Source organism: Miniopterus natalensis, chromosome 1 (assembly GCF_054644295.1).
Source record: "Miniopterus natalensis isolate mMinNat1 chromosome 1, mMinNat1.hap1, whole genome shotgun sequence".
Lineage (NCBI taxonomy): Eukaryota > Metazoa > Chordata > Mammalia > Chiroptera > Miniopteridae > Miniopterus > Miniopterus natalensis.
The window spans coordinates 90568168-90586662 of record NC_142081.1 but is presented as its reverse complement, the minus strand read 5'-3'; the positions used below and the strand labels follow the sequence as shown (position 1 = coordinate 90586662).

The following is an 18495-nucleotide window of genomic DNA, read 5'->3' as shown; positions in this document are numbered from 1 at the left end:
CAAAGGGAGCCTCTTTAGGGCATGGCTCCTTGAACCCCTATCATCTAAAGCAGGTTAGTGGACTATGGCCCTTATGCCAAATCTGGTCCCATTATGGCACACAACCCGTCCAGTCCTTCACGTGCTGTCTGTGGCTGCTTATCACAACCACAGGACTGGCCATTGTGGGGTAGTGGTCACAGTGGCTACATGGCCTGCAAAGCCTCAAATACCTACTATCTGGCTTTTCACAAGAAAAATTTGCCAACCCCTAACCTAAATCATAGCAGGTATGTAGTAAATGTTGAATGAATTAACATATGACAAGTTTCCCAATCAAGTTTTACTTAATGTGGAAAGAAGCCCCAATCCCTGGTGCTTGGGCTACTTGTATGACCTGGATGTAGCAAAGATGCATCAGAGTATGCAGTTGAATTTAATCCACACAGATGTGTGGTCCCATTGCATCGTTGTGTGCAAACATTGTGTAAACTCCTGTGCAGCACCATACAGTACCTCTCAATAGGAAAGGGGAAGAATTGGGGAAAGAAGGTGCTGGACTTTGGAAAACATCCCCCAAGTAGCATGGACTTTGCATTCATTGATCCTTAATCCTTAATCTTAGTCCCTGGAGAGTCAGGCACTTGAGGGCAGGGCATGTGAGCTCTATACCCTGTCCTGACTGGGCTTCAGATGGAAAGGCAGGCTATGCCCAGATGCAGTGCTGGCTAGTATATGTGTCCTCATTTCCTTCTGAAATCAATGATCTTACTTCCCACATAAAACTTAAAAGACACTTTCAAAGTGCTCATAGATGGCCTGTTAATTTCGTAGGGATGCTAAAACAAAGGATCCATAACTGAGTGACCTAAATAACAGAAATTCATTGTCTCACAATTCTGGAAACCAGGAGTCTAAAATCAAGGTGTTGGCAGTGCCTTGCTCCCATTGAAGGCTCCAGAGAGGGTTGCTCCCTGCCTGTTCTAGCTTCTGGTGGCCCCACATGTTCTTGGCTTGCAGTCCTCCATCTCTTCATACGGTGTTCTCTCTGTGTGTCTGCCTATCATTTTTCCCTCTGTGTCTGTCTCTGTGTTCAAATGTCCCCTTTTTATAAGGATACCAGTCATAGTGGATTAGGACCCATAGTAATGACTTCATTTTAAGTAATTGCTTCTGTAAATTTCCAAGCTCCAAATAAAGTCATGTTCTGAGGTACTGGGGCTTCAACACCTATTTTTTGGGGAAATACAATTCAATGCATAATACATGGGTATCTCAGATCAAAATAATTCAAAAAGGTGTTTGGCTTTAAAAGCAGAGTTTTATAAAAATATGGCCAGGAGAAGGCAACCTGTCATTCTCTGAGCCCAGACAGTCTTAGACATGCTTGCTTTGTAAGTGGGCTCACATGTAGATCACATTGATAATGGCATCTCCTTTTGAATGTGCACTTTCAGTCACATTTGGATATGGTTAGAAAGAAGGAACTATTTTTGAAAACTTGCCCTGAAATTACAGTACACACAAGAATGTTAGATGTGAGAATCATAATTGTGTTCTTCTCATGTGTTTTGTCATTTCCTTGGCTAATTTTCAGATATTTGTATCCAAATATGAGTTAGGGCCTCAAACCAGTCAGAATTTTCTTCTTGATTTTAAGTCATAACATATATAATGTACACTCTGTGAGTTGTTTTAGAGAGTTTGTACTGCCAAATATAGAGTTATGAGTTAATCACAGGATAATGTCTAAGTATTTTTCTCTGTGTTTCTGCTTCCTTCCCCTGTCCTCCCTAGAAAGAAAGAGATTAAAAAGGACAAGTGCTATTGTCATGGAGAGCGTGAGAGTAAGAGAAATATAGACAGACAGAGAAGACACTTTTCACACACAGAGAGGAGGAAGAAGAGGAGAAAGAAAGGAAGCATACACAAGGAGAGAGAGAAGTTCCAAAAGGGTTGCCAGTGCACCTGCCACCCCACTCTGAACATGTCTGAGAGGGAGCCTTCAGGGGAGATTTGAGTCTGCTCTTCCCTCAGGCCTGGCTCCTTCTGGCTGCCCAGTGTCAGCATCTTGCTGAATGTAATTCCAATGTTTACATGTCTTTCTGATTATTTATTTATTTATTTTTAAATCTGTGGTACACATCTTCTAATTTTATTTGGGGGAGAGTGGTCTGTTATGATCCTTCAACATAGGCCGGTGGCTTTATGTTTTAGGCAACTAAATGAAGAGCAGTCTTTTCCATTGCTGGGTAGTTTTAAGAGATTTAAAAAGATAATATTGAATAGATAAGATCTTAGCTACCTGTTCTTGATTTAGGCTTAAGAACTTATCCCCAAATTATGATAGGGTTGTGGTAAAGTTGACTTAATCTTACTTTGAATCTCCTCAGTTCCATTGTTTTCAAAGTTTGAAGTTAAGCCTTCCCCACTCCAATTAAGGCCTCATTAATGGGAAATAACTAAGCTTGGTTGTCTCTAATGTCAGCTTGGATATTAGACTAAAGCACCACCAAGCTCAGATACCAGTATCCGTCTGCACCTGGAAAGGGACTCTCCCTGACCTGAGTTTCACTGGTAGCCAAGGCTTACACCAAGAAGTGTGCCAGTAAATGTGTTCTTTAAGCTCCTTTCTGATCTTTATTTGCCTAATCTTGTTATATGAGAACAGTAACATCTGCCTGCCCTACCCTTAAGAGTTGCTTGGCGCCTCTGTGAAAACTGTAAAACATCACATGCACATAAATCACTTCCCAGACTCAGAAATTCGAAGTAAGGTCTCTGTAGAATCTCAGTGGGTGAACACTGCCAAGGACTGTTGACTCTGTGAATTATAACCCTTCATGGCTGTCATATATCTTTGCAGCCATGATATTAGAGCTGTTGACACGTTTGCTGAAGGCTGGTGACCCATGCCCCTGGTTTGAGCCCTGAAAAGCTAATGTCTCCAGAAGGTGCCCTGGGCTTCTGCCTGGGTGGCGATGGGGTAGGTAATGCCATGTGGGAGACTTATCCCAGCCTGGCGGGAGTGTGTTGCTGTGCAGCAACAGAATTTGGGCGTGGAGGTTGCAGCGCCCTGATGGCCCTCACCTGGTTTGACACCAGAGTCAGGTGAGCAGCCCTTGTCCTGGGGTGTCTCTTTGGTTGCCTGCTTTCCAGAGGGGCCTGCACAAAGCAGGGTGTCAGCCTTTCAGCCTCTTGTCTTCTGTCTGCAGAGGGCCTAGAGGAGCAAATATAATGAAGACCTGTCCTCTTCCCAGGCTGCTCTGGTCACCCTCACAGCACTGGTCATCACAGGGTGGGTCTTGCTGACTGTGTTGGCCTCTGGGCACACCTGTCACATCTCAGAGGTCTCACCCGATTATGCAGTGGCAGAGCTCACTCTGTTTATGCTTTGGGCATATGAACTGGGGCTCTTTATTCCAATCTTGTGGCTTTGGGCAGAAAGAAACCTGTCTGGCGATATTCTGCCCATAGTTACCACAGGTCCTTTCCTTTGCAGTTTCTACCCAGTTTCTTTTCAAAAAGTTCTTCTTTCCTTATACTTGTGGGACATAGGTCAAAACATAATGCTTATTATGTAAAAGCTGCAGCTTATATTCCAACTGCTGATTTTCTAACAGAGAAGGCCTTTTAGCTTTTTATACATACTTTCCTGCCTAAAACGAGGGGCACAAACATTATAGTGGGAGACACAGTCTTGAAATGCAGTTTTTCACTGAGACTGTATGTTTGCCTTGGGAGATGATAGAAAACATGGATGGAAAATATTGTGCGGATAATGACAGTGGCACATGATTTTGTGCGAGTTCTGTGGGCCAGACAGCGTGTCGCAGGCAGGTCAAGAAGGACACATGAGTTTGGGCCGAGATTGTCCAGCAGGCCTGTTCAGAGGAAGTAGCATGGATTTAGAGGTTGAAGAATGGGTTGGATTATTACTTTTGCTGAGATGTGTCCAGTTATAATTTTTTCCAGCTCCCTTTTGTTAACTGTGGAAAGTGTAGTGTCTTAGTTTTCCTTTTAACCCTTGATAGTAAAAACTCTTGTTCCAGAGGTTTTAAATCTAAATGCCTTGTTTAAAATTTTTAATCCTTCTTTACAAGTTGCCTAAGAACACTTTTGACTAAGAAAACTGTAGAAAGTTAGTAACTGCCACAAACAAACGCCAAGTGGTGGCCTGTGTCAATTTTCCAGAGAGTCCTGCTTTGCGGGTTATCTGAATGCACTGCTTGGGGTCTGTGCTCACTTTGCTCGAATCAATCGTGGCAGATTTTAGTCCACAGGTCGCTTTGCCCTATATTTCTCTGTAAACGCTTCAGCATTCTTTCAGAATTTTTTACGGTCCTTATTCTTCAGCTAGGTCAGCCCGAACAGGGTGCTCAGGCTGGGGGTCCTTCACCAGGGCTATGAGAGACTGCATTACTTGGTCAGTTTTTGTTGCTGGCTTCCAGTTTTCAGCACTAATTACTGGCAGACAGACCTGTCCCTTTTCCTCGATGTTGGAGTGGTAGATCTTTGTTTTAAATGCCATTTTCGGTGGTTTGAATGGGTACTCTGCTGGAAAGTTGATTTGGATTCTGAAGGCCCCCTTATCATATGGAGGGTTGTCAGGAACAATAGGCCCTTGCCAAGTCAATAAATTAGCTTCATCAACCTGGATGTTACGGAAGTTTTTCATCCCACACCTACGGATCTCTTCAAGCCCCTCCATCAGCCTCCTGCTGCCACCATCTTGGACCTGGTGCTGCTGCTTTCCCAGTCCCAATGCCTTGTTTTTGATCAAAGTTGAATATTTTAACGTTATTTAAAACTGAACATGATTAGTTAGGGGAAAAAGTTTGATAGCCTATTAAAAGATGTGTAGAAGATTCCCATTTTGGTGTAGCAGCACCATTAAGTAATGCATCTCTGATGTGCATCAGTGGTCGTGAGCCTGGAGATGTGTCGGACACGGTGAAGTGTGGTCCTTCCCGTGGGCACAGCGTCGGGGGTGCTCTGTGGCTCCTACCGTAGGTGTTAGCGACACAGTGTATGAAAGTATCAATTTTCACTTTGGGGCTGTTGAAGTTCAATTTATATTCACATATGCTTTTGTGTGTCTTAGGAGAGCATATTTGGGGTAGGTTTTTGCTTTTTTATCACTTTTCTCACTTTACCCCCAGGGGCCAGAAACATAAGTTTCACATGAGACCTGCAACCTTTTAAACTCTCACACATGGCTGAAGGGCCAGAAGAAGGCTACACCACAGTCCATTTGTGAGGGGAAAAAAGGAAATAAATGAAAAAAGTTACTGAAAAAGGTTATTCATAGTCTTCCCCAGTGATCATTTTTGAGGGTTATAAGACATAATATTAATGTGGAATATGCCCTGGGCACTAAAAAGAAAATCAAGCCCTGGCCAGTTGGTTGGAGCATCATTCCATGCACTGGAAGGTCATGGGTTCATTCCCAGTCAGGGCACATACCTGAGTTTTGGGTTCTATCCCTGGTCTGGGTGCGTATGGGAAGCAACTGAGCAGTGTATCTCTCTCACATTGATGTCTCTCTCTCTCTCTCTCTCTCTCTCTCCCTCCCTCCCTCCCTCCCCCCCTCCCTCCCTCCCTCCCTCCCTCCCTCCCTCCCTCCCTCGGTCCCCTTCCTTCCTCCCTCTCTAAAATCAATAAAAATAAATAAAAAACAACAAAAATCATAACTCAGTCAGTACTGCCCTGTCGTGCATTTTTTTTGTCTAGAAAAATAATCTTGTTTTTCAGAAAATATTTTTTTAATAAAGAAAACTAAACAGCTGTTTGAAGTTTATCCAATAAATTCATTCAGCCATAATTTATTCAATGTTTTTATGTAGTCTGATGGGGCTAGTTATAATCGATATCTTCCTTATAGATACAAACTCATTTTTATCTCTAAGTAACTTTTCCCCTTAACCACAGAAGGAGGAAAACATTGTCTTGTGACAAATATCTAACTCATTCTTGTGTGACAATTGAAATGACTAGCTTTTGACTTAAAAGTTATAATGTAGAATTATTTTCAGGAGTTTCAAAGAAGGAAACATAATTTCCTTCGAAACATACCATTTTCTCTTTTGATATACCTTTATTTAATGCATGATATCCAGAGGCTTTAGGTTTTAATTTAAAACAACATTAGCCTGCAAATTCGTAATTGCTATTTATATACAGTTTATGCAAAATGTAAATCAGAAAAAATGAAGTTTTTCAGAATAATGATGATCTTGGATTTTTGTTCCTGGAATGTGTTCCAAATTATATTCTATAAATGTATCTTTTCTTCTGTATGTCTCTAATAGATATGTAATGTTGCCCTGTTAGAGGAGTTCTATTCTTTGCTTTCAGCAAGGAATGTGGTCAGATGTAATATGAGCTCGATTGGGGTTAAATAAAGTTCTCTAGTTGAAATAAGTATAGGAATGGCCACCTTTAGAAGAACCTAGTTCTTCTACTGAATTTTACTAAATGTGTAGAAATTAAATAATGAACAAATTAATAATTGAGATTCATGTATTGATTGAGAATTCTTTCTTCAGCTGGCAGAGAATGTTACATAAACCTGAGCACTGTGGGTTGGATACTTATCAATATGCATTTTAAATGAAAATATATTTAGGTTCACAATCCTTTTTCAATTTTGGTACCATGAAGTAGATATAAGAAGAGAAAAATCTGACATTAAAAAAATTTAAATCTGTTCACAATATGATTGTATTTGTCCATATTGGAATAGCCTGTCACAAAAACTTCTAGAGAATAAAAACATTATGCATGCTTCTTTTAGAAAGTATAGTGTTTAAATAAAAGTTAATGTAAGGTTTGTGTGCAAAGATGTGAAGGTTGAGGGGCTGTTCATTTCAGGTCATGGTGTGGAGCTAGGTGTTGGCGTTCTGTCTCAGGGGTCCTCATGTGTGTTCTGGAGCTGCTAAGAATGTACAAATATGTCATGCTCTAGTGCGAAATGTTGGAAACTACTAATTCTTTAATGTGTCCTGCCGGATGAAATCTTCTGTGCAAACCTTAATATAGAATGTTCTTTTCCTGCCGAGCCTGTTCAAAGGTTTCTTGTCAATGTGTCCTTGCTGAGGGAAGGCTTAGGTCATGCCCTGGCTCCTTGGGTAAACGTGTGCCATTCCTCATACTGTGGCAGCACTTGCACACCATGCTCACTGAGCTGCCAGGAAACTTTAGGTGACTCAGCTGGGTGATAACTAAAAAATGCAAGTGGTAATATGGTGATGCTAACCCCCTCAAGATTTGAGTGCTCCTCATCTCATGTGTAGTTTTCATGAGGAGTGAGAGCTGGTTCATTGTTAGTGATTCAACTTTGATTCAGAAATTTCTCACTTCTCTTTCAAGCTTTTGAATCAGTGTAATTAAAAGAGCTTCCTGAAATCGCAAGTTTTATTTGTAAGAGTTTTATGCTGATAATGTGTAAGCAGCATACAAATACACAAACAAATCGGATCCTGAGGTTGATACAATACTCAATCCCAATTTCAGTTTACTGTTTAATTCATCAAATAACCCCCTTGTTTTCTTCGATTGTCCTTTTTATAAGAGATGACATTCCAGATTAGACAAATTTATGCTAATGTTGATTTTTGTTTGTTTCTATATGAAGGTTCCATGAAAGATTTTGTTTACCAAATGGGTTTTCCTCCTGGTTCAGACAGTGAAATGGAGGAGGAGAGAGAGCTTCTATTTCACAAGTTACAGGACTGATGAGAAAGCCTTAGGGGAGTGGTAGCCAGGTGAAACTAGAAAGGAGGGTGGGTTCATTGTAGTTGACTTTAAAAAGTGCCCTAGCATTGAGGTGTAGGTACCCTGTGATTTGGTATGGAGGCAGAGGTGTATGTAGCTCAAGTGTGTTAGAAAGTGAATGCCTGCCAGACAAAATGTTGAGTAGGTGAAAAATGATGCAGTCTTAGACATGAAGAATTTAATATATTGGAGATCCAATTGGAAGTGGTCAGTCAGGGAGATAACGTAGCTAAAAAGAAATTCAAAGCTTTGAAATGTCATCCACTTTTAAATGGCTCATCTCTTTATTGATTTAAACATACATTTGGTTTATTTTGAGTCTATTATTTTTGGGGTCCATTTTCTTTTAAAGTGGGATCATAGGTATTTACCAGAGTGCTATTCTTCCTTTTTCCTGAGATGTTACTTTCTCATTTCTACACTAATTGTGACTTATTTTTTCACTGTTTTGGAAGTGTTCTCACATGCTGGCCTTACTGGTGCAAGATGTCACTTAACATAACCAAGAGTTGAGAAAAGCTATTTTTAGTGGGGTAGAAAAGGAAAGTATAGCAGTTTTTAAAGGCATCACTGGATTTTCAAACAAAGCTACGAATTTCGAAAGAGCTTAGACAGTTTTGCATTCTATAATGTTGGGAGTTCTTAGGTCAAAAGGCTTTGGATTTTATTCAGGTTCTTTGTTTATAGGTCATTGTTAGTCATCACTGAATGCTTAATAAACAAATATAATCCTTTAAGTTCTTAACATTTAAAAATAAATATAATTTTTGTAGCAAAGATATAGGTGAGTACCAATATTTAGAGAGAGGCCGTAGCTAAACTTAAATTTCAAACTAAATTGCATTTAAATTTTACCTCTCATAGTTTTGCCGAAAACTAAGAAGTAAAATAATTTAAAGATATAATTTTGATTTCTTCAGGCTTTCTGCGTTCTTGGGAATATAGCCCTTTATTCTTTGAGGGTAGCTGTCCCTTTTATGAGTTTAAATGTATAAAACCAGTCCTCGTCCCCTCCCTGGATGTGCTCTGCCTTCAGTGTCTGAAACTATTAACTGATTGTCATCTATAGGGTCAAATTACTAGGTTATTTATAGACAAATTGAAATATACTTTAGAAAACTTTGTTTTAAAAAATGATGTAAAAATGTCAGCTGGTATTAAAATGTTTTAAGTATATGTTAGATATTTTGAGTATGATTTAAGGAAATAAATGATCTGGGTACAATTCGATAATCTGTTAATAAATGCTGTCGTTCTTAATTAGTTTTGTTACCCTTGAATAGTACACTTTTTTTGTCGCACCCTGATTTTCTTTGAACTTTATAGTTTTTTATTCCGTTTTCTCTGTCTTCTGACTACTGATTGTCAGAGAATTTGATAGTCTCAAATTTGCAATCTCCAGAGCTTCAGCTCTTATTAAGTCTTCTTCAGAGCCAGTTCTGAAATAATATCCCAGAGGCTCCTGCCCCTTCCTCTGAGAGAATTAGTTCTTCTGTCCCAGGCCCTAGAGCAAAAGGAGAGAGAGGTCATGGACTCAACTGACTTATGTTGGTTGACTTAAAATATTAGGAGCACTGTTTCCAAGAGGAAACAGTTTTTAAAGGAGGAAGAACATTTTTTTCTTTCCTCCAAATTTAGCTCTTTGCCCCTGAAAGCTAGAATCTAGCATGTAAACACACACACATCAATATGTGTGAATGAGTATGCATGTTCTCACTTTTCTGTGTTTATAAACTTTTCCTATAACGATGGTCTTACAGTATGTTCTTAGCAATTGCTATAATTTCAGTTGTGTAAATTCCTTCATAAAAGCGTCTGCTGAACAATGGAGCTTGACATTACAAATTTGCAGCTTGCAGTGTAACGTAAGGCAAATTTAAAGTAAAAATTAACAAAGCTTTTAGAAAAAGATACCAAATGGTTTATGCACATTGACCTGAAATGCTTTCCTCCATAAACTTGGACGCTTGGAAGCTGGTCCCCAGAGAATATTGGACCAAAAACTATTTTTAAACGATTTTTATTCTACAGGAAATGAATTTGTTTGCCCTTTTCCTGTGGTGCCATATTGTCTGAATTTTCTTTCTGTTCTTATAATAGGCAGAAAAAACAAGGCTACCCATTTGCTAATCCTCTGGATGCTGTGTGATGCTATGCTGTGGGGTTGAATAATTATGATTAATCGTAAGCTCGACCATGTACATTTCAGAAACTAAATCATAATTAAATAAAACTTAATGGTTTTAATGTTGTGCTGCTGATATGTATTTATGATACATAGCTCTGTTGTTCCTATAAGATATACTCTGTAATTGCACAGATGCTGTTGAGCTCAAATTTTAAGTCATAAAAATATTTTTGGACTGCTTTCTAATGAAAATGAGGTTTTTATATATTTGTATTTCACAGACTAGACCTAAGAAAGGTGAAAATTCTGAGCTGAATCAAAGAGAAAACAGGTTGGTCACTAGCAGGCCTGCACACACAGTTTAGTCAGGTGCATGCTGGCTTTCTTTTGTATTGTTCATTTTATGTGTTATATTTTTATATGTTTTTTAAAAAGCACAAAAATAAATGTATGCTAATAATTTAAAATACTTGCAGTGACTGATCAATTGTGGGTTGGTTTTGAGTATAGTTTTAAATTCAGAAATGTGTTACTTTTGTGTGTTGGACCTTAAAGTATGAATATTTATTAATATTTGTACTGTAAGTATCTTTGGCTGATTTATTGCCACTTGCGTGGGTTTAGGTTTTGTGTAGCTGATTCTAGAATTAAGTACATTGACTTAAAAGAGTCATTACATTAATTTTTATTTAAGACTAATTACTATTGTTTACTTGATTGACTGATCAAGTACTCTAAGATCTTTCCTTCAGTTTTCCAGCCCACATTGCTTAGTCATTCCATTGGCAAATAACTTGTGTCCTATACTCTCAACTTTTCCCCAAATGAGAATGGTACCCACCTACCAGTGTTGGCATGATGATTAGCAACAATAATTTCCATTTGCTGAGTCCAGTACTAGACATTAGAATTAAGCTTTTTGCATCCATTATATCATGAAATGCCACAACTGCCCTTTGGGGTAGGAGTTCTCCCTCAGTTTTCCACAGCAGGACATTAATCATCAAAGTTTCCCTTGGCTTGACCAAGGTTGCACACAGCTCCTAGGAAGCTGAGTTACGAAAATACATAGAGAGCACCCAGCGTAGTGCCTCTCACACTATTGTCATTGTTACAAATCCATATAACTCATTTGGTGAATGTGCCTAAGGAACTGAAAAGTAATTTTTTTAATGTTACATTGTCTAGGCTTTTTAAAAAATCATGATTGTCCTCTTCCTAAGGGACAATTTCTCTCTAATAGGGAGAATATGGATATAATTAAGGATATTGGGGGTGTATTTGAAAAAGGATTTTATATGTTAAAATTGCTTTACATTCTTATATTTTTAATGCATTTTAAACATAACTTTAGAACAATTGGGCATATACATTGCAATTACATATGTATATTTCTAGCTCATACTCATGTTCATGTATAGCTTACCTATGTTTATAGATGCATACTATATTAGAACTACTTTATTCTAAATGTTAGGCATCGGATTTATTTTCCATCTTTGTATACACAGGTTACAAAAGAATTTTTTTCAGTTTTTAGGACAACCCCCAATATTATATCATGAAAATTTGTGTATGGAACCTCAGGAGTGGTGGAGTTCTTATGGTTTGTCTAAGATCCAGATTTTATTCAGTACCTCCTATAATTTTATTCTGATTTACCATCTTAGAAGTTCATAAGGAATAAATTCTGAAAATGGTATTAATCTTATGATTTGCCAAGTTAATTTTTCTGGTCATACTGTCGCCGGCAAAAGGATTCTTTCTCCCCTTCAAGATAGAAATCAGGAGAGGAGTCAAAACAGATTCAAAAGGAGAGGTTCACTGAAAACAAGATGTAGAGAAAGGAGAAAGGGGGGGGAGCTTGATGCACACACCAGCAGAGAGCATGGCTGCTGGAACTGCTGTGGGGTGCTTGATAGAGCTGGGCCCTTCATGCAGGTGTAGTGTAGATGATTCTTTCCAGGTTCCTGCCCCGGGCAGGTATCCATGGAGCAGGTGCAGAGCAGAGCTCTTTGGGGCGTACCTGAAGAGAAACCTTAAACTTATCTAGGAGAGGCTTAAAAAAATAACTGGCTCAGCCTTTCTCAATATTTGAAATGAAATTTGAAAAGGTGCTAGGAAAACCTAGAATTATTTCCTCATTTCTTTTCTTAATCTTACTCAGGACGTGAATATTCTGTGCTCCTTTTCATGGTGTGTGTTTTCATCAGCTCTGCCTTTCAGTGTTCTTCAGATAATGCCTCCATAAGGGTTATGCTGTCTTGTAAAATGTTTTTGTTATTTCTGGAAAAATTTCACATTTTCATTTTGAAGACTATAGTTATTTAACAGTAACCTAAGTTAGCTGTTAGGCAAGGTTATGTTTTTAAAATGTCTATTCTAAGGTACAAAACTGTGATGGAAAACATTACTATTTGTATTACCTATGTTTTACAATAACTAGTAAACACAGGATACCTCTGAAAACATAATTAATTTTCCCAGTCAAAACAGAATTTTTTAAAGCAAGCATTCAAGCATTATGAATGTTGTAAGAGTAAACCGGTCCTTATTCGGCCTAATTCTAGAATTGTGATTTTCTTCCATTTTTATGAATGAGTTTGTCAAGCATCATGAAAATAGATTGCTTTCAGCTCTCTTAAATTGTTCAGGGACTAAAATATTTTTAGCAACTAGTTCTTTTTAAAAGAGAAAAGAGAACCATACTTTTTCCCCCTGTTATTGCATGAATGTATTTCTCTGGGTGCTAGTTACTTTCTAAAGTCATGGAAGAGTTGAAAATTTTCAAGTTTGCTATCAATACACACATACAGATTAGTCAATTAAGTTTGCAAATATAAATAAACTAGGGGCATTTTCTAATTGTTTTGTTGTATAGCACACTTTATAAAACCTAGAGTTACTCATATACAGTGTTCAACTTAATTTTACTCAGAATCAATAAAGATTATGAACTGAAGCAGAACACAATACCACTAACGCTGTCAAAAAAACCCCCAAAACTCTTAACATGCCTAGCATATTCTGGGAACTCCATAGATATTATTTAGTCAGTGAACATAGTTCAACCATGTTCCTTAGAACTTTCCTTAGAAAGTTCCTTAGAACTTTCTTCTATTCATTCTTCGTACAGACATGCTTTTCTTTCCTTTGATGATGTAGCACTTTTTGATTTATTTGAAAATTCCCCCAGGTGTCCTCTAAGGCTGGATTTCTGTTAGTATTGTCTGCATAATGATTTAGTTGTTTAAAGAGTGTCCTATTCCCACAATGCCGGACCAATTTACAATGAGTACTGCCCTTTTCTGCTGTTTTTCTAGCAGTGACACAATCTGGCATGTGTAGCATGTTAGTGGATGGAAGAGTTTGAAGAGCAGCCAGTGAGACAAACCAGACTCTTAATCAGGACTGGCTTCATAATTTGCAAGGCAGAGTACAAAGTGACTGTGCAAGGTCCTTTGTTTATAAATCAAGATTTCAAGAAGTTGACCACAGAGCTTAAACCAAGTGTGAGGCTCTGTGCTAGCACACGTGGGTGGCTGGCATCCTTCTCTTCTCAGACAAATGAAAGCACCCCGCCCTCCCCTAGTTCACACAGAGCTTTGATTCTAGTGCCAGGGAGTAGAGCACAGTGGGGTTGGCTTAGTTCTGTCCATTTTAAGTCTTTGATTGGAGTTTTCCTTGCTAGTTCACCGCTGGCCCTTCCACTGAGTGCAGAAGGAGCTCTGAGGGGTGCCAAGGGGCACACACAGAAATGTCTGATAGGTGCCCAAACATGCATGTACCTTTTCCTCCCTTTTCTCTGTACATTTGGAACAGAAAAGGATTATAAAATCAGGTATCACCTAGGGTAGGTGCCATTTAGAATTTGTCATTTCCATTCATACTGCTTTTCTTCCCAATATCCCAGGAAGTTACTTAATTATTCATGTGTTCTTTTAGCTGTTACACATTAAGAATTCCTGTTGTCACAAAACCCATCACATAAGCCTTTTCTTAGGAGTGCTCTTATCTTTATTATTTTTGATATGACTCTGAAATGATGTGGGTTTTAGCACATTTTTGTATTCCCTGGAGTATTGTTTGCAGATACGAGTTGCATGTCTTGTGAATTTATCTGAACAATGATGGAATTTTTATGGTTATAGTGAATCTGAAATAATGACAGTACTGATGGGGTTCATGAAGCTCTGCTTAATTTGAAATCTGTAACATGCAGAAAATATGGTACTGCCTTTTGAGAAATTTAGATTGGTCCCCAAAGGTTAAGCTTTGTGCCAAAGTACATCTCTCAAGTTTGCCTGTCATCTTAGAAATAATGCATCTATTTAAATATCCGAACAACTCCTCCTTACATGTCCCAGCTGTGGTAGGGCTATCCTATTGACATTGTTAACTTTTATAGATGTAGCTTCTTTACCCCCTAAGACCCATGAAAAACCAACCATCCAAGAGAAATCCTGGGAAGTCATGCTCCACAGCATGCTAACTTGATGAAGGGAATTAGATCAGGTATGTTTTCTCCACTTCCAGGCTCCTCCTCCTTTCTCTTGGTCACTTTGCCTAAGTTTGAGACACTCATGCTCCTATATCCCCCCCCCCACACCCACACTCCAAGCCTATACCTTTAGACACCCCCTCACATATATGTAGATATATAATTTCTCCTATGAAGACAGGCAAGATGAATAAGAATTTACTTGCATTTGTTGATTGGTTAGTTTCATAATTCTCACAGATGTGTTTCATTTGGGCATATGTCCTTTGCTTTTGGGGCAGTCTTTGTGAGATAGGGGAATCTACCCTTTTGATTTCAAGGTAGTAGTTTTTTTTGGAAAACAAGATGGGTTTTGAATTTCTTGTCTGAGACTAAACACACCGTTGACTATTAGCACCCTTCTGCAGGATTTTGGGTATAAAGGACATGGGGGTGTATTAGACCATTATCCTTGTGTAACATGCCCTCTGCTTGTCTTTCATTCAAAAGCAATTTAGCATCTGCCCACCTTTCTCCTTTTCCCAAGACTCTACTTGTATATTTTACACTCATTTTGTATTTTATGTTTCTCTATATATTTATGTTTTTTATATATTTTTGTTTCCTTCCTCACATGACTCGTATATTTTACACTCACTTTGTATTTTATGTTTTTCTATATATTTATGCTTTTTATTTACTTTTGTTTTCTTCACTTTATTACCCCACTCCCTCTACTTTTTCTCTGATAAGCTGGGATGGTTTTTACACCCTCACGTACTATTACACACTTCTGGTTAGGAAGTCTTTGGCAAAGAAGCCAGTTGTTGGGATCCTTCTTTTTTGCTAATTGCTTTGATAATTGAGGTCTCCTTCTGAGTTTTGAACTCTGATTGACTTGGGAGCTCCCTTCCCCAAACACAGGGTGAAATCCCTATCCTGAACTATCTACTTTTCAATGTTTCTTTACTGTTTGCATTCAGTTTTGCATTATTTTGGAGGGAAATAGGCAGAAGGGACAATCTTTGCAGATTAAACCTAGGCAGGTTAATTTTGTGATAGGGCAAAGAGAATTGCCCTTGGGGCTCTTAGAATGTGTCTGGTCTTCCCTGCCTAGGGCACGATGCCATTAAGGACAAAGATAAGCTCATAAGGGAAACAAGGATGCAAATTTATTAACACCAGAGCTGCGAAGCACTAAGCAGGTGGTCCTTTCTAATTTAAAACTTAAAGCCTACCAAGGCACTATTGTTTCACTGACAAGCTGCCAGCGAAGAGTAATTTTCAAAGTACATCATTTACTTTTCCCATCTACTCTCTTAGGTCCTATATCCTCTACATAATTTTAATAGCCATTTGCTGCTCTATACTTGCCTGTATTTACTTCTTTCCATTAATCTCTCTCTACCAAACTATCTGTCACATTAAGGGATACAACATCTTGAAATTTAAAAGCTACAGCACTACTATTTGTCAACTCATTTTAACTGCATCTAACCTTCCGTTGTTGTTAATTCTCACCCAAGGATATATTTCCATTGATTTTTAGAGAAAGTGGAAGGGAAGAAGGGATGGGGGAAGTAAGGAGACGAGGAGGGGGGGAGAGAAACAGAGAAACATCATGTGAGAGGACACATCAATTGGTTGCCTCTACACGCACCCCGACTGGGACCAGGGATCAAACCTGCAACCGAGATACATGCCCTTGACCAGGAATTGAACCCTCGACCCTTCCGTGTGTGAGCCAGTGACCTAACCACTGAGTCACACTGGCCAGGGCTACATCTAACTATTTTTAAATAGTAATGATATGGGATGCACATTTTGCAGGTTTTGAACCTCAGTTTCTCTTTCTGTTAATCAAGGGCATATATGGACAGTAGAGAAGGCCTTTAAAAAAGTCAAAGTGTATGTACAGTGAAGGACTGAAGAGTTTTTATGTGTTTTAAACCCATGAAACTGCCGCCTAGATTAAGATATAGAACATCTGTACCCTGAAAGGCTCCTGTGTCCATTTTACCAGTGGGCAGTCAGTATCCCTGTTCTGATTCATTATTATGGATTCAATTTTCCTATTCTTGACCTTCATAAAAATGGGATAAAACATTATATGCCCTCTTGTTTCTAACTTCATTAGCTCATTACTATGTCTGTGAGATTTATCCATGTTTTTGGGTGTAGTAGCAGTCATTTTCTATAGTATTCTGTTGTGTGATTATTGCACAATTTTTTATTCATTCTCATGCTGATGAACATTTGGGTTGTTTCTAGTTTGGGGCTACTTCCAATTAGTGGTGTACCTAATGTATTTTGACATGAGCATGGATTGTTTTTACTCCATCCTACTATTCAACAAAATTAGTTTCATTAATAATTATGACATGAAACACATAATAATACCCACCAGAAAAGAGATACAGTGAAATTTTCCTTCAGTGAATCTCCAATATTTAAGTCAGGTAAAAAGAAAAAAAAAAAGTGTGTGTGTGTGTGTGTAATGTAAAACAGGAAAAAAAAAAAGGATGAGTAGTTTTTAGTTATGTTTAATTTTTTTTCCCCTGAAAAGCAAACAAAGTATTGGTCTGTCTCAGTAATGAATAAGAGCATTTTTGAGCCTTTTCCGGTTTGATCAATGACTTGGTCAAAATTTATGTCATACACCAGATTTGTCACTCTATCTTTGTATATAGTTTTAAAAAGGACACTTAAAATATATTTTTAATTTTGAAAATTTTGTTTCATATAAAGCAACAACTTCTATGTAAGTAACTAGTCAGGAAAAGTCTTGAGGATAAGTTTGGCAGAGACTTATAAAAATCCCATTTCACAATAAATTACAAAAATTGCAAAGTCTTTGTTTCTTTGGGAATCATTTTTGTGAGTTTCAAATGATGCCCTCACAGATGAAAAATTTTAACCAGGAAAAAAAAGTCCAAGGGCGTACATAGAATGATGGAATGGAAATAACTCAAGTTGTATTTCTTCATTATTGTAATCTCTCTCTTTTTTTAAAAAGAAAGTGTTTTTATTGATTTTAGAGAGAGGAAGGGAGAGGAAGAGAGAGAAACATCAGTGGTGAGAGAAAATCATTGATTGACTACCCCCTGCATGCCTCCTACTGGGGATCGAACCCGAAACCCTGTTATGTGTGCTTACCAGCAATTGAACCTCGTGATCTCCTGGTTCATGGGTCAACGCTCAACCATTGAGTAACACCTGCTGAGCCACTCTATCATTTTTTATTTCAAGTTGACTATCTACTGAAGGAACAGGGATTGGAGAAACAAACTGTGCTTAGTGCATGCTTGAAATTGATTAAGTGAGGAACTTACTTAAAAGGAATATTTGTCATCGGGTACTTGTGGTGGTGGGCCATGGGCAGAGGTGGGCATCTTTATAACTGGAATTCTCTGAATTAACCTCCATGTAAAAAACAATGTTGAGCCCAGATGGTGTGGCCCAGTGGTTGAGTGTTGTCCCCTGCACCAAGAGGTCACCTGTTTGATTCTAGTCAGGGCACATGCCTGGGTTGTGGGCTCCGTCTCTAATAGGGGGTGTGCAGGACGCAGCCGATCGATGTCTCTCATTGATGTTTCTATCTCTCTTTCCCTCTTCATTCCTCTCTAAAATAAATGAAAACATCTTTTAAAAAACACACAATGTTGACTAATCCATAGCAATAAAAATATGTTAATTTGAAGTTTGAATTAAAATTAAAAATTGACAGTAACCAGAACAATTATTTAAAACTTTGACTAAGAAAAGGATTCTTTTGGGTTTTATCATTGGCATTGTTTGAAACAGCTAGTACAATAAAAAGGAGCTTAACTTTTAGTCTTTTTTAAAAATTTGTTTTCAGACTTTTTTTCACTCTAGCCTTGTTGCCTGTACTGGGCACACCATCCCTGCACACTCTACCTTGCCCTTGGTTCACACTGCTATTTTGAATACATCTTCTGTGAGCTTTCTGGTGCATGTCTGCTGGTGGACCTGTGGCTGTTTTGTTTTTTTTCCCCTCAACACTTGACACTGCTTTTTCATTTTAGGCATTCCACATATTTTCTTTTAATAACAACACCTTTTTTTTCTTTGCTCCCAGTGGAAATAGGGCTCTTAAAACAGAGTCACAGGA

At 38.3% G+C, this 18495-nt stretch overlaps 1 protein-coding gene and 1 pseudogene across 16 annotated transcripts in view; one reads left to right on the top strand and one right to left on the bottom strand.

Moving 5' to 3' along the window:
* The window catches only part of PARD3 (par-3 family cell polarity regulator), a 720826-nt gene that overhangs the window by 165485 nt on the left and 536846 nt on the right, over window positions 1-18495 (top strand). The window lies entirely within an intron of this gene.
* LOC148094260 (ubiquitin-conjugating enzyme E2 L3 pseudogene) overlaps window positions 4252-18495 on the bottom strand; it is a 76801-nt pseudogene continuing 62557 nt past the window's right edge.